Source organism: Scylla paramamosain, chromosome 18 (assembly GCF_035594125.1).
Source record: "Scylla paramamosain isolate STU-SP2022 chromosome 18, ASM3559412v1, whole genome shotgun sequence".
NCBI classification, from domain to species: Eukaryota; Metazoa; Arthropoda; class Malacostraca; order Decapoda; family Portunidae; genus Scylla; species Scylla paramamosain.
In genome coordinates this window covers 9,794,650-9,812,149 of record NC_087168.1, presented here as the reverse complement: position 1 = coordinate 9,812,149, position 17,500 = coordinate 9,794,650, and the positions used below count along the sequence as shown (strand labels likewise).

The 17,500-nt window shown below is 39.3% G+C and overlaps 1 protein-coding gene and 1 non-coding gene across 14 annotated transcripts in view; both read right to left on the bottom strand.

Annotated features, from left to right (window-relative positions):
- LOC135109078 (calcium-activated chloride channel regulator 2-like) overlaps positions 1–17,500 on the bottom strand; it is a 460,219-nt gene that overhangs the window by 145,029 nt on the left and 297,690 nt on the right. For all 13 annotated transcript variants that reach the window (XM_064020133.1, XM_064020128.1, XM_064020124.1 and 10 more), the window contains exon 16: positions 2,197–2,228. The gene's annotated coding sequence lies outside the window, so the exon portion shown is untranslated. The remainder of the gene's footprint in view (positions 1–2,196; positions 2,229–17,500) is intronic.
- On the bottom strand, positions 13,101–13,173 carry Trnar-acg (transfer RNA arginine (anticodon ACG)). The gene has a single exon. It is a non-coding gene; the product is annotated as a tRNA-Arg (tRNA).

The window sequence follows — 17,500 nt, the reverse complement described above, 5'->3', positions numbered from 1 at the left end:
AACAGAAGGCCACGTAAGCAGACAAACAAAAAGAAAGATGAACGGGCCGAGGGGGACAAACAGACAAACAAGACGAGAGAGAAATGTTAGCAGGGAACACACACACACACACACACACACACACACACACACACACACACACACACACACACACACCACACACACACACACACTCACACACACACACACACACAACACACACTCACACCACACACACACACACACACACACACACACACCACAGAGAGAGAGAGAGAGAGAGAGAGAGAGAGGAGAGAGAGAGAGAGAGAGAGAGAGAGAGAGAGAGAGAGAGAGAGAGAGAGAGAGAGAGAGAGAGAGAGAGAGAGAGAGAGAGAGAGAGGACCAGACAGTTTGTTTTACTGTACATTTTTTTTCAGCCTAATATATTCCTCTCTCTCTCTCTCTCTCTCTCTCTCTCTCTCTCTCTCTCTCTCTCTCTCTCTCTCTCTCTCTCTCTCTCTCTCTCTCTTTCCGACATCGCTTTGTTTTTCCATCTCCATAAACAGTCTTTCCTAACTACCTCCACGCTTCACAACATCTAGTTTAGTTTTCCCTTGTAAATTATAAATATTTGGTTAGAGACATGCACAAACAGATACATATTTAGACTCAGATACGTAAATAGATGAGTTAGATATTCATATGTGGGAATAAAATGACAAATATTTTTATGAAAACTTTTTTTTCAATTTCAATTTCACGATGAGTTTATTGACGTTCACGTACTAGTTTACACTTATTTATTTATATATTTACCTATCCATTTATTGTTATCTTTTTTTTTATGGTGGTTATGCCGATGACAGTGGTGGTGGTGGTGGTGGTGGTGGTGGTGGTGGTTGTGGTTGTTGGTGGTGGTGGTACATGAAAGCTGAGGATGAGTGGTGCATTGCATTGTGTCAGTGATGTATTGGTGTTGATGTGCATCTTTCATCAGGTCTTCCCTGAACCCATTTCAAGAACCCATCACATCACTGCCACTATCTTACCATTGTCTGCAGTATCTCTGTATTGAGGCCAAGTATCTGGGTCGCCAAGGAGCGTCGTATTCTTTAACGAATCACTGAGCAGAAAACACATTTCTTCCACACAATATGTACTGCCCATTTCGGGGCAACATGCTCGGATTTGTTACGTGGTCAACTCTCTGTATTGCATCCGAACGAAACAAGACAAATGATTGATCAAAAATGGAATTGCTACTGCATTATTATATACAATTTATAAGTTCCCATTGCTAGGTGTCTAGAATAACTGAAATAAATAATCGTATATTGTTGCTGGTTATTACTGCTCGATGCTTTCTCCACTTACGTCCGTCCATTTGCACTGTGGGTTTAGTGATACAGTGGGAACAATGGTTTTTGGGAAACACGTGATTATTGTGGTAATCCATAAAGCCAAGATTCGCATCTTACTGTCAGAAACACACCATTAGTATTTGCACAATCCCCTTCACGGCCTAGTGGCATCTTTGTGTCTATCTTTGCGTGTGGAGGATTCCAGTGTGTAGTCGTGAAAATATGTCATAAAGATACAATCTGAACATACTGAGTTACACGATTCTAATACGGCACGAGTTTGTCTTATTCATTATTACATATTTTTCAGTGAGGATATTCACTTTAACTGCAGCTTCTAATAACATAAGAGATCCTTCCGGAAAGTAACCAGACATTTTTGTCACATGATACAACTCTTACTAAGGGAAATGGTGCCCTAATAAAAAAATTTAAAAAAAGCTCACTTTAGAAACCAGACAACTTTCCCAGTATTCCTCCTCTTCTCAACACAGTCCTCACAGTCTACAGAGATATTAATTAACTATTTGGCAATTGTTTGATTCCGCAGTAGTGCGGCTGTTTACACATGCGCAGTACAGCTCTCTCTGAAGAACTGCCAAGTTGCATCGAGACAGAGCAACCACCTTGTTCTCAAAATTTTTCGAACACGTCTAGTATAACGTGGAGAGAACGATAGGCAGGGAGGAGCTTTTGACATCATTACTACATCGGAAGTGTAGCTTATCACAAACAACCTCGTAAGCAACAAGGGATTTACTACCGTTTGTTTTTTTGTGTTCATTTAAATTTTTTACACAACTGACGGTATGACAACATATTATACAAAAAGTGGCAGTTTTTATAACGAAAATAAAATTAAACTTGTACTTACCGGACATCATCATCAGGAGAATATTTCGTGACCTGGTGGAAGAAAATGTAAAGTGAGAATTAGAGGACATGCAACGTGTTTCAGGAAAATAAGTATCTGTTCTGTAAAAGTAATTAATTGCCACTTTTTAACCATGCTTTTCAGAGAGTACTGATTACACGGCATAAGATGACAAAAAGAGGTATACTTACAAAACATATATTGTGGTAAAACTGTTAATATCAAATGGAAGTATTAGAAAAATGCAGTTATTAATCTCATCCATTATATTGCTGTTTTCATACTGAATATATACAATACATTTTGCTATCTTCTACCTCATCATGATGACCTATGGTGTTATTTTTTCTAAATTGGACACCACCACCACCACCACCACCACCACCAACAACAACAACAACAAAAACAACAATAATAATAATATTAACAACAACAACAACAACAACAACAACAACAGCACAAACTCAGCAAAATCAACAAAACCGGGTCAACACAGTGGCTCACAGTATTATGAGCAAGGTTCAGATAATGACCCACTTAAAAATAATTACACATGCATGCAAATATGTAGCAAAAAAATTGGGCCTCTGTGCCTTTAATTATGCAGTTCGTGATAAACTAGTAATCTGGCTTTTTTCTGTATGTTTTCATCAGGGATACAATTTCCATGAGAAGTTATTTGTATGTATGTTTACCTATTTCGGTGATTATACATTATTTTTGCTAATACCATGGCAGAAACAGTGCTCAGGTTTAGATGTATGATGTATTTTAAGGACACACACACACACACACCCTCTCACCCTTCAACACACACAGATCTTCCTCCCTTCGCCCCCTTCCCACACACACACACACAACGCATGAAATATACAAGAGAGGTCAGAATGGAGAAGAAGTGGCACGGAGCTGGGTGAAAGCTGTCTACTGCCGAATGTGGTTGAGTGGTCCTCCCATCGCTGTGTTCATGCACTGCACATTCGACTGTGAGCGCCGAGCAAACAAAAAACTGGCAGGAAACATTGCCCTTGTGGAAAAAAAAAAAAAAAGTAGAATAATAAAAGTGTACGCACTATGAAAATTTGCTGACGGCGACACAGGCCGAGCTGACTACTGAAATACAACGGGTAGCCTTGCAGCACACAGGTAGCGCGCACACACACACACACACACACACACACACACACACACACACACACACACACACACACACACACACACACACATACACACACACACGCATGGGTTTAAGATATACAAACGAATATTCTTGAGAAAAGGAAGTAATTATTCGATTTAGTTATACTGTAATTGTTGTTGTTGTTGCTGTTGCTGTTATTATCATCATCATCATCATCATCACTCTTTTTCAGAATAATTTTCTTATTCTTATCCTCATGTTCTTCATGGCATTATTGTTCTTATTTCTTGAGATTATATTATCCTCATCATCATTCCCTACACAACTATCACCATCACCATCACCATCATCACCACCACCACCACTACCACCACCAGCACCATCACCACCACAATCACTATCATCATCACTGTCATTCTATTCACAGCATTTGATCTCTTACTTTATGGAAATAACTGTTAATATGCTATCGGTTTCTGCTTAAAGATAAGTATGCAGAGAACTTTCTTATCGGGTGCAATACTTTACTGTAATTTCTCCAGTTTACGTATACGGCAATACGCAGAAACATGAAATTATTTTTACTTTCAGTTTTACTCTTGAAGTTGACCGTCCAGAGTCGTGATTTGAAGAAGGAAGTTTTATATTTAACGTTTTAATTTCAACAGCCAGCAGCTAAAGTCCTGGAAAACGTCGGAATCAAATTCTAAAATATGCTACAACTGAATCCTGAAAAATGATACAATTGAATCCAGGAAAAATGGCTCAATAAAATCCTGGAAAACTACACTAACAAATTCTGAAAAGCTCCATAATCAAGATATGGAATACTTCACTATTAAAATCTGGAAGATGCAATGATACATAATCAAATCATGGAAGGCGCCACAGTCAAACCCTGAAAAACGTCATAATCAAACACTGAAAGTCACCACTAACATTCCCTGGAAAACCCTGGAAACCCTTAAGTAACGTTACAATCAAGTCTTGAAAGGAAGTCAGACTGAATCGTAGAAAACATCTCAAGCAAGTTCTCGAAAACCTTTACAACTAAATTCTGGAAAAGAGAAAAGTAAAATCCTGTAAAGAAACCGTGGAATATCCCACAGCTTCCTTTTCTCAACGATTTGATTGCTCAGTTTCAGAAACATGTTTTTGTGTTACTAAATGCATAGGCGTGACGTATTGTATGAAAGCACAGCAGTAAAAAAAGAAAAAAAAAAGTCTGTTGCGTGAACGATTTCTAGGAACCATCCATCAACACACATCATCATCTATCACAACTCTTACTGTCCATCACCATTCATCATCTTCTATCACTAATGATGAACGCCCTTCATCATCCATCACTTCATCACTCCCCACCACCATTCATTTTTCTATCACCAGTCATGCTCACTAGCCATAGCTAACAGAATCCCCTCATCACGGACTACAATCTCCCTTCACCTCCTATCATTATCACCACAATCATAGCTTATCATCATTACACTCCCAATCAACATCGCAGACAATGAAATCATGAAAACTCAACAATTTTATGCCTCAGTCGGATTGAAGAGTATTCATGATATACCAGTAATAATTTTAATTTTTGTTCATAGACTTTTTCGTTCATAGAACTTTTCCCCAAGGTCAGTAATCAGAATAGGACAAAAAATAATGGGTTCAAGCTTGATAAAGGTAGATTTAAAAAAAGAGATAGGAAGAAATAGGCTTTCAAATAGAGTGGCAGATGAATGAAATAGTCCCAGTAATCAGGTTGTTAATGCTGAGCTATAGTTTCTTGTAGCTTCCTTTACATTTGTATGTTCTTATAAACACCTACAATTTTTTTAGATATTCATGTTTCTACTATGGTTTTATAAGTAGTTCAGTACCCTAGAAAATTACACAAATAATCTATTCGCTCTTTTTCTGTGTATTAATGCCAACAATTCTTTAAACCTTGAATTTAACAAAGGATGACTGTAACAATAAAGAGGTGATAAAGTAAACTATTTCGTCGTATTTACTACAATTGTAACATGTAAGACTATTCTTTTTCTGAGAAATTAATTATGTTATCCTCACCGCTGATCACACGGGTAAGGCTTTACTTCCATAGATGTATAAGAACAGAACAAAACAAGACTGCACTGCCAGGCGAAGCGTAGAGTTCCAGTGATGGCAATGTCAACCCTTTTATTCACATTAACATCATTCCTTAACATTCCGACAACTGAAAAAAAATGTTTACGTGTTCATACAAAACGAGATAATAGGAGATTAATTTTCTTTACCAGGCAACAGATCAATTTAAGAGATGGTAGTGAGAAAATTAAGTGTTTAAAAAGATGTAAGTGATTGAAAAATTTCCAGCAATGAAATGATTAAGAAAGTATTCTAAGTAACACTGAAATCGAGTATATAAAGATGATGAGCGCTAAACTGTTTATATATCTTGTATAGAGAAAAGTATTTATGATCTATGCTTATATTTCTCTAAATTTACACTATTTCTCAGTCTCTACCTTCCTCCATCTTCCTGAACCTCTCACTCACACACTTCCCTACATCTACGTGACGTCTCTCAGCCTCTACCTTTCTCGTCTCCTGCACCGCTCGCCATCCCCACTCGCCTGCCGCGCTTCAGACCCATTCCAGTCGTCCATTGCTATATCCTGCACCCGGGTTGCGTAGCTCAGATTTACTGGCGTCTATATATTCCCCGCTGCACTGCGTTAGATCGGGCGGGACGGGGCCGGCTGGTTATCACTCAGTATTGGTTATTACACAGGTGAGGGCGGCTGGCCTGGGAGTGGGAGGCTGCTCGATAAATGTATATCTCAGTGTCTGACAAAGTAACACCTGTCCACGTCTCTGCCTTCATATAGCGCGTGTGTGTGTGTGTGTGTGTGTGTGTGTGTGTGTGTGTGTGTGTGTGTGTGTGTGTGTGTGTGTGTGTGTGTGTGTGTGTGTAGGTAGACTCCAGATATACGTACGTACACATCTTATGTTTATCTGTTAACACACACACACACACACACACACACACACACACACACACACACACGAGCGTGCTTCAATTGTAATACTTTGATATCCAGTATCTAGTGAAATATCACGTCAATTTTCAACAACTCTAAACAAATCGAGGCTGGACGGGGACACGACACTGCTGGCGCTAACCTTCACTGATTCTAATAGTGTTTTGTATAAAGGATATCATTTGAGTGCCTAATCATGTACTATATAACTTCTTTCTATATGAATTTCAGTCGTTTACTAAAATTTAAATGCATGTTCCCTCTCACGTCACCAAGTAAATGTATAAAAATACAGTAAGGTGAAGTTTTATGTTGTTATATTTGGATTCCTAATGATACACAGACATGCTATTTTTGTAAGGAAATGAAGCCTTTTTATTTCGTCAATTACACACCTAACATTAAGGAAGCTGAATTTTACTTGTGCTTTCCCACCAGAATTAGTTTCTTACATAAACATTTTCGCGATTCTTCTCCACGAGGAACATATGGCATCTGGCCAATGATTGATCGACTGGTTGATTGACTGACGGATTGGCTGATTGATCGATTTTCTTATTACGTGTGACATGAAGCCCTGATGGTGGTACTACCTGAGGGAGCTGTTTGTCATTCGTGAGTGTGTCTAGACCAACCATCAAACATGAGTATTATTCGCTACAAAGTCGTATACATTATGAGACGCTTAAGAAATAGCCATTTAATTATCATCGGTCTTCGATCAGCTGACAAACGTTCCTTCAGCCAGTGCAAGATGAAGGAAACAGGATGAAGCGCAGTAATGCGAACCAAGAACTGACGGACACTATCCAATTTTTTGCTTAAATATTTTAGTTTAAATTTATTTCACTGCTAGACAAATATATTCTTACATCCATCTACATCTTTTTAGACAGTTATGCACTGCAGTCTCTTCAATTGTTCTGTAGCTTAGAAGAGACAAAAATAGTCCTCTAAGCTCCCTTCTTTTTTTTTTTTTGTACCCATGCAAACATTTTTTTTACACCACTCTCATGGTTAACAAAGGAAAACCATAGCAATGAAAGGCTGAAGTGCACATACAGATCATGTTTCACACTTGCCCTCTCCTGATGCCTCGCCTTACCAGTTCTCGAGAAATAGAGACACCAGCATAGGTTGTCTATTAGGCGCTGATATTGGCCATGATTTGAATCAGGACGTAAATAAGCCAATTAATCAATAGTCATCATCATTTAAAGCTACTGATATTTTACTTTGCGTTTTCATTTGCGTAATGACAAATATAGCGATGCTTGTTTGTAATCCTATCCTTTGGGAAAAGAAAAATCAGACAGCGCATCATGTATTTTTATCTTCACTAGTCTTGTAACAAAAAGTAATATAATAAAAGCTCCCTAATTAAATGAGTTTTTATTTTCATTAAATTTTACTTCTACCGGAGTAGGAAAAAACTGCATTTTTCTGTAATTTACACATATTCATCATCTGTCGAATCTCTGTTTATGTAAGCAATGATAAAATGTAAACTTTGTGTGACTGCTTTGTTTTGCAATAACACAATGTAACTTTGCCAAACCACAGACGCAGCCAGCGCGTGCACGGGATGCAGTATAAATAGAGAATAACGCATACGATCCACAAGGAAAAACAAACTGAAAGGTCAGACGTCTATGTTCTGTCCCTTTGTGCAGTACTCAGCGGCTCAGTGGCAGCTACACGTGGCTGCTGTACAGGGTTGCGTTATTTTGACTTGCAAAAATCGAGAGCACTCCATGTTCCAGCAATGCTCCAAGAGAGGGACGTTGTGTAATTCATTTTTGATAAGCTTGTTTATCTAAAATGTAAACGAAAACATAAATTTTTATTGTATCATTAATTGTATTATTCTTTTTAAAATTTTCTACACATGATTCTAAATAAGAGCTCATTATACTGAAAATGTGTAAGTCAATCACACTACTCATGGTTGCACCGTATCACCAATATCTCGACGTGCGATTTGTGTCCTCTGTTTACAATTTTTTTTTTATTTTGTTGACCTGAGGTATGCTACTATTATATCGGTGACCTCCCATGAATGCGTTGAATGTTAATGGAATTCATTAATAAGTTTTCTTATGACTTGGGTGTTGATATAGCTCCGGGTTTCCATGTAATTTATAGTTTTTCAAAACCCATTTCAATTTAGTGAACTATAAACACAGGTCCATAGATAAAATAATGTGGAACTATTACACATTTATCAAAGTTACCCAATGTTTGACGAGTTGGCTGAAAACAAGTAATTCCTGTTCTGAATTTAAATTTAGTTAGCATTTGAATTTACCAAATGCATACTATTACAGTGCGTGCTAAGTAACATTTGTTATGCTTCATATTCAAATTACGAAATATTACAAAGAAAATATTCAAAAGTTGTATTTTGTGTAGCAGGATCTCTCACCTCCTTCCCTCCCTCCCCAGCCCTCTCTCTCTCTCTCTCTCTCTCTCTCTCTCTCTCTCTCTCTCTCTCTCTCTCTCTCTCTCTCTCTCTCTGGAAATAATGAAACACTGCCGCACATGGTTAACAGAAATCAATGCACACCGAACACCAAAAGCCACAAATGTAACCAAGCACACAAATATCACAACTGCATACTTTTTCTCTCTATCACTGCCATTTCTTGCGAGTGACCTGTAAGTATTGCCAATAAGGAAAAAAAAAAAAAAACTCCGGTTGACAACCTCCACATAATCGAAGCCTAATTAATAAAAAATATCTTATAAGCAAATCTTTGCACAACACGCATTAAATAGGGACCCACGTCACACCAATGCGTAACAGGTTTCCAATAATGATATTATCGAGTGAGTGAATTACTGAGTCCAGCAACATAAACTTTCCAACTTTAATCAAGAGAACCACAACAGGTGACGATTTTGGCGTGAATGAGGGACTATTGTAAATCGTAATTACTTGACTTATCGGGCAAACACTACGCTTTCACTGACTGCGTGATGATGGTGGTGGTGTTGGTGGTGGTGGTGGTTACAGTGTTGCCAGGGCAGGGGATGGCTGGCCGGTTCTTAGAGCAGAGAAGGAACCTTAGTCTTCGAGAGAATTCGGAATTTGTTAACATTTGCTTAAAACTTCATTTTCACACTCTATGATTTACACTGGGACAGAATTGAAGTTAATATGCTGATCTGCAGGTGGTGGTACAAAGTGGCTTTCAGATTAATGAAGCTTGTGGCGAATCATTTGTGCAGCGCCGAAAGTAAGGAAGGGCGTCATTACTACATCGATGAAAACTCCCGTCAAACACTGACGCACGAAACTAAAGAACGCCCTAATGCCATTGGGACGCGGGAGAATGTCCGGCATAACAATATCGTCTGACTATTATTGTTCCCCTCGTCTATAAACAGGAAGGGGAAAAGGGAAATGAAACTTTGAGGAAAAATGTAATAAAAATCATGACAGGTTAACTAACGATCCCAGAGATATGCTCTAGATTATTAGTTTTCTCAGTGTCCGCAACAGATGTAGCAGCAACAACAACAACAAAAAAAACTACAGCAGTAACAGTAGTAGTAATAGCAGCAGCAATACCAACAACAGCTACAACAGTAGCAGCAACAACAACAACAGCAGCAGCAACATCAGCAGCAGCAGCAACACCAACACTAACATTTCCAAAAAAGAATAACGAAGGACACATGACACTAATTGTAACATTAACAACAACAACAGCAGCAATAACAACAACAACAACAACAACAACAACAACAACAACAACAACAACAACAACAACAATTAATCAACAGAGGGACAAACACCATCACTATCACCACCACTACAACAACAACAACTAAAACTCCCAACATCACCACAGCCAACAACGACTACCACCGCCTCAGGGAGACCATCAAGGCAAAAAAAGGAGCAGAAATACATAAAACTTTAGCATATGTAAATGTTCAACATAAGGGAGTTACACAGGTGACTGAAAGGAGACTAGATGTACAAACCTTCATTGAGGAATGGACCATTGAAAAGGTCTCGAGTCAAGCTCTCTGTCTTATGCAGGAGTGACGGAAGAGGGGAATGAGTGACCTTTCCCTTGATGACACTTACCGTTCCGCCACGCGAGGGACAGGATCTACATTATTTATGTCTCTGCGGTATGTGGAAGTGGAGTTACTCAAAAACGGCACCGGGGGAAAAGAAAGCCGATTGCAGGACAAAATAGCAAGTTTATCACGGCAACATTGAAAACAGAAAAAATTGTATTTCAAAGAAGGATGGACACACACACACACACACACACACACACACACACACACACACAAGCCTCGTCACTTTAATGGACGAGACATTCGCAGTACATATCATCAAATATCAGATCACAATGCTTTTACATCCCAGCGAGACTGACCGATTTAGTGGAAGAGAGAGAGAGAGAGAGAGAGAGAGAGAGAGAGAGAGAGAGAGAGAGAGAGAGAGAGAGAGAGAGAGAGAGAGAGAGAGAGAGAGAGAGAGAGAGAGAGAGAGAGAGAGAGAGAGAGAGAGAGAGAGAGAGAGTAAAACAGGACACAACAGACTTCACGAGGCGACCCGACCTAGGACCACTAAGGTGATAGAAGAAAAGAACAGCAAAGCAGAATGCTCTCTCCCCACCCTCCACTACTTCCGGTATAACCCGTACAGGAAAACACGTCGGAAATAAATACCTTACGGGGTTAGAGAAGGAAAAACCCGAAGGAAATTTTATAAGAAAGGAGGAAAATAGATGAAATGAGGTGCCCTCATTTCTTGAAGGCAAGGATGTTAGCCTCTGACGAACAAACGCTGTTAGCCGCGGACTGGAGGCAAAATATTTGTCATGACGGCGTTAAGTCTCTACAGTGTTGCAGTCTATCACGTCTCGAGGAAGCCCATTCCATAGATTAACTACACGATGGAAAAAATAATTTCTTGATTCAGGAAAGCTGAAGGATTTCCCAACACTTTTTCAACCTTTTCATCGCGTATAATTTGAAAAATCCATCGTGAAATATTTACTGCAGTCCATGTTATCAATGCCTTTAATGATTTTAAGTCGCCTCTTAGTCTTATTTGTTTTAATGGAAATATATTTAGCTCTTTAAGATATTTTTTGTATGACTTGTTTCTTAGGTTTGGTATCATTTTTGTTACTCTACGCTGAATTCGTTCTAATTTATCGATGCCTTTTTGATAACAGATTCACAGTGTTTGAATGCATTGGACTAAAGAGTTATACAAAGTGAGGATTGTATCCTTATATTTATATTCAAAAGATCTGCAGATTAAGCCAATAGTTTTGTTTGCCTTCTTTACTGCTTTTGGACATTGTTGGCTAGGTTTTGGGCTACTCGATATTGTTACTCCTAAATCAGTTTCGCTGTCTACACTTTTTAAGTTGGGTATTATTTAAAATATACTTTGTTTTCTCGTTTCGATACCTTATGTGAAGCACTTTACACTTATCTGCATTAAAACTCATTTGCCAGGTTCATCCCCACTCTGACAATTTATCTAGATTATTCTGCATTTCTAGTACTTGTTAATTAGAGACTACAGAATTCGCTATTTTAGAGTCATCGGCAAAATTCGATATTATACTGGTAACATCTTTATCTATGTTGTTTCAACAAGCAAGGAAGAGAACAGGTCATAAGACTGATTCTTGTGGCATCCCGGTAGTGTGTCAGTCTCAACAATTATTATTATTATTATATATATATGTATATTCACCATTTCATATATCCATCCCACATGCTTGTGTTCATATTCATCCCACGTGTGCTCATGGCCAGCCAGTCTATTCTATTTTAACCTTTCTCCTCCTTCTCTACCTCTCAAAGGAATTTCACATCCACTTCCAGTCCTTATGTGCACTTATGTTAGCCTTGAGTCTTTCCTTCCTGGTCATTGGCTAAAATAATGAGATATCCTGTTGGTTCCTTCACCTCATTTCATGGTATCTCATTGATCATTTCTTCTCCGCAAAACCAAAACGTGATCCACTTAGATCAGATAAATACAGCCCGCATGGTAGCGAGCTCGGAGTTCAGAGTCAGTCCCGGTCAGAGCTCAGTCAGTTCAGAGTCAGAGTTCAGTCTCAGTTCCAGTCACGAGCAGTCAGTCTTGGTCTCTCACTCAGTTCCGCTCAGTCACAATCAGTCTTGAGAGTCGCTGAAAGTCGCTGCTCAGTCATCATTTCATATCACTTCAGAGAGAGAGAACAATCAATCGTCACGTTATAATCTCGTCTCGTATCAAGTGTGTACATTCTACCTATTATTAAATCAAGAATAACTCTCATTATCGTGTCTTTTACTCGCACACATCGACAAAATCATCTTATCATCCACGACCTCCAAGCTACCAGAAATACCAAGCTCTCTACCGGTTCTCCACGCTACCAACACACTAAGCTCCTCATCTGATCCAGCAGTGGCAAGCATCATCATCAACTAGGCAAGTATCATCATCTAAACTCATAACAGTAAAGAGGAGAGGTAAAACATGTTCGATACAGTGGTGATCAGCAGTATTCTATCAAACAAGCAGTAGTCAATCAATATAGAGCAAGTGGTGATCGCATAAATCAACAACGTCAGTTACATTAGTTCAGTTGGATGCTTTTCCATTTATTTCTCTTCTTTGTTTACGGTTGTTTAGCCAGTTTTCTACCCATCTCAACACGTCGCCTTAGATACCATGAAGAAAAAGGTCAGGCACTGCTCGACCTCGCCAGGATTCGAACCTGGAATCTTCTGATCCGTAGTCAGACGCGTTATCCGTTGCGCCACGAGGCCTGAGAGAGAGAAAGAGAGAGAGAGAAAAAGAGAGAGAGAGAGAGTACAGGGATGACACGCAGACAAAAAAAAAAAAGAAACATCAGGTAGTAGAAGCGTGCCTTCGATCTACTACTACTTTTCTAACTATTGCAGCAGACCTCGACAGCGTCTGGGACTGGGAGTGTATGGCAGGAATGAAGTTTGGACGTCTCCGAGTTACCAGAATTTCGTCGAGTTTTGGAGCTACCTAGCTGGAAGAAAGCCCTGTGCAATGGACAAGAGAATCATTCCTGCTATACACTAGGCGAAAGTGACTTTTAATATACTACGTACGTCTCTTATTTTAGACTAGATAGTGTAGCTTATTACAAGTAAGCTAATAAAGGCCAAAATGTCCTCTGTGTTCTTTCTCATTGGTGGCTAGCGGTCGAATGCTACGCCAAAACAATATATTAATGATTTCATCCTCAGTAATATTTTTGTCAGGTCAGTCTGCACAAGCAACCGCACCTTTTTTTCCTGAGTCACGAGATTAACTCAACCGACAAGAAAGGAGAAGGTGGCTATGATACTTGTCCCGTTCTGGTGTTGTGTAGAGGAGAGGCATCATAACACTGCGACGGAAGCTGAATTTGTATTACGGCTCGTGAAACAGGAAAATATGAATAAACTGTGAGGAGAGATCGACTCTTAACTGTGTTTCATGACAACTGTCATACTAGATGCCTCCCAGAATTTGACACTTCAGTGCTCAATGAGATATCAACGCTGACGCCAAAAGGAAAAAAATAAAATGAATAAAATAAGAAATTAGAAAATGATATATATATATATATATATATATATATATATATATATATATATATATATATATATATATATATATATATATATATATATATATATATATATATATATATATATATATATATAGATAGACAGATAGATAGATAGATAGATAGATAGATAGATAGATGGAGGATGATTATACGTTTAGCTAGTGAAAGATTCAGCAAGCACGAAAATTAAAGAATTCATAGGAAGAACAGACGGAAAAATTGGGACAGGAGGGAAAAGGAAGACATACCCAAGAACTGACAAGATACTAGAGCGTGTAGTGAAGAAAGACTTTTGTGACGTCCAAGGAGCTGAAGAGAATACACGATGATGCCTTCTTTTTCTTTTGTCTTTCCCTTTCTTCCTGTCTGAGACATGTGCCCGTGGCGAGCGGCGCTGCAGCTTTCTTGTCACGAACACCTGTCTCTGATCTTCCTGATATTCTTCTACTTCCGGCCTTGCTGAATACTTTACTAACTAAAGCCATACCCATTTTTTTTCCACATGTTCAGCCTAGTATGACCTGCTATGCAGCATAAGTAAGAAAAAAAAAATGTAGAAAGCTTAGCAAGAATCAGGCAGTATGAGGAGAGCAGTGGAATAACCCCCCTCTCCAGCCCTGGGTGAATACTGTTACCAGTGACCTTAAAAATCTGACACTTGCAGGGAAGCGAAGAGCTGCCAGATGAGAATCTGCTTGCCATATTAATAACCTGTAAAGTTGATAGGCCGAAGTAGAACCGTGGCGCTACGGTGGCGACAGATATTCCCTCTATCTTTCTGTGTGTAGTGAAGGGGTGCCCACAGACAGACATCGCTGTCCCAGCACATAATGTCACACGTAGGTTGAGCTTACGCCAACGCTAGAGTGCGATATCTATTTGCTCTAGTATAAAACATATTGTGATACACGAATAATGCCATGCTAGTGAATCGATCCTAATTTACTGTAGCATGTCCCTGAACCACTATCAGTTATTAATGACACAAATAATATATACTAACACTGACAACCACAACAATAATACGACCCTCTTTCTATTCTCTGAGAGGTGATTGTCACAATAACATTCAACGTGTGTATGTGTGTGTGTGTGTGTGTGTGTGTGTGTGTGTGCGTTTACATTATGATTACATAACCATCTTGTTCGAATATTCTTTTAAATTAATGTCGGAATAAACTAATGAATGGGAAAATAAATAAATACACTCATATCTGCATACATACACAGATACATACAAACATATATAGAAAAGCATATACATCGATAAATATTTGTATTAAAGTTAACTTTTTAATTTATTTAGTGAGAAATTACATATATATATATATATATATATATATATATATATATATATATATATATATATATATATATATATATATATATATATATATATATATATATATTTTTTTTTTTTTATTTTTTTATTTGCATTTATATGATTTATATTTTCATTACATTTTAATTTCCGCACCCCGCCTCACCTCGTCTCGCCTCGGCTCTGGCTGGCTTGGCTCACCTTTGGTTGGTTGGGTTGGCTTGGATCGGATTGGCTTGTCACTGTCAGAGACCCTCACTCTTCAGTCCAGCACTTTCGGCGTCCTGCTCCTGCCGCTGCTGCACCTTACACTTTGCCGCCTCTGTCTGTGTCGCTGCCTCTTCCTTGCTATCCTCTCCGGCATACACCTCCTCCGCCCCGGGGATTGTGTATTTGAAGGTGAAGAATTATGACGAGGAGGGAGAGAATTCTCTCTCTCTCTCTCTCTCTCTCTCTCTCTCTCTCTCTCTCTCTCTCTCTCTCTCTCTCTCTCTCTCTCTCTCTTTCCACTGTGGTATCTAGAGCGGTGTGCAGTGTGGTGCCCAGTCTTGATGCCACGACTAGGTGGGTTGTTTCATACGAGTGTGTGCATGGTTTGCTTTTCTCTTCTTCCGAATTCCAAGTCATGACATTGATCCGCCAACACTCTGTCCCTCGATCCTCCCACTATACTTCTGCATAAATGGTACACTCTTTGCTTATCGTTTCTTATCCTCCTTCACATGTTATCATTAAGTTACACACACACACACACACACACACACACACACACACACACACACACACACACACACACGCGTAGCTTCACTGTCATTGTGACAATAGCCTCCCAGAAAACAGAGAGAGGATCGTGTTATTGTTGTGGTTGTTCATGATTACCACGTTACGTATATCTATCAGAAGTAATTTAAGCGCGTCTAGGATATGCTGCAATACTTTAAGAGAAATATAGTCAAAAAGTTATTTGTGCTTCCATAACACAATATACTTTATGATATAGCTTCACTGTATCATGAAAAAGTTCGTATTACAGCAGCACACACACGTGACATTAGGTCAGACAACGATGATTGGCTGTAACCATCCATTCACAACATATCCACACAGGGGGAAAAAAAAATATGCCGTCGGAACTTCCAAGGATGCGTGGATTTTTTTTTTTGTGGTGGCAGTGATACCGAGAAAGTTTCCTGAAGGTTGTTCATAAGACGAAGAAGTGCCACACATTAGGATAGTAAGAGTGCACTGAGGCATGGCAGAGCGCGACACGAGGACGGCGCTAACCAGACTACGAGGGTCTCTTACAAGAAGATCTAAGTGTCTTTTTTTCAACAATTGGATATAATATATGAAACCTTTCCACCAAGAAGACTGAGGATGCCATAAGAACATGGCATAGCACTCACGCTACTGCCCATCAATACAAACCTGTCCATCAGTTCACACCATTACATTCCAGATGGACATCATAAATACCTTGAATATGTCAAATATGTCAAGATCAACCTTGTTGCAATAAAACTAAAGATTTCACGATAAAAATAACACACAGAGAGAGAGAGAGAGAGAGAGAGAGAGAGAGAGAGAGAGAGAGAGAGAGAGAGAGAGAGAGAGAGAAATATAACGCGGCTGGGTGGTTACTTGCACAACAAAGACTGTCGTGGAAAAGAATATAGCCCCTGTGAAAAACGGAGCGTTGGGGTGGACGTATATAAACAAGAGGACAAGAGGCGGTTTGGGCGCGTTGCTATGAGGCGTGGGAGTGTGGGGCGGAGAAAGGCTTGGGGGACGAGAGAGAGAGAGAGAGAGAGAGAGAGAGAGAGAGAGAGAGAGAGAGAGAGAGAGAGAGAGAGAGAGAGAGAGAGAGAGAGAGAGAGTGTGTGTGTGTGTGTGTGGGCAGGATTGGGAGGTCGAGAGGGTCAGTTATTCCCCATTATTTTTGTAAGAAACCCCTCCCTCCTTGAGAGAGAGAGAGAGAGAGAGAGAGAGAGAGAGAGAGAGAGAGAGAGAGAGAGAGAGAGAGAGAGAGAGAGAGAGAGAGAGAGAGAGAGAGAGAGAGAGTGTTCCCTACGAATGAATTATGCACTCGTCAAACTTAACCCCAAGAGAGTTGAGAGGAAAATCTCTGGTTAGGAAAATGGAATAAAAGTAAGAGAATAAATTGTAAATCACCAAAAGTATTGTC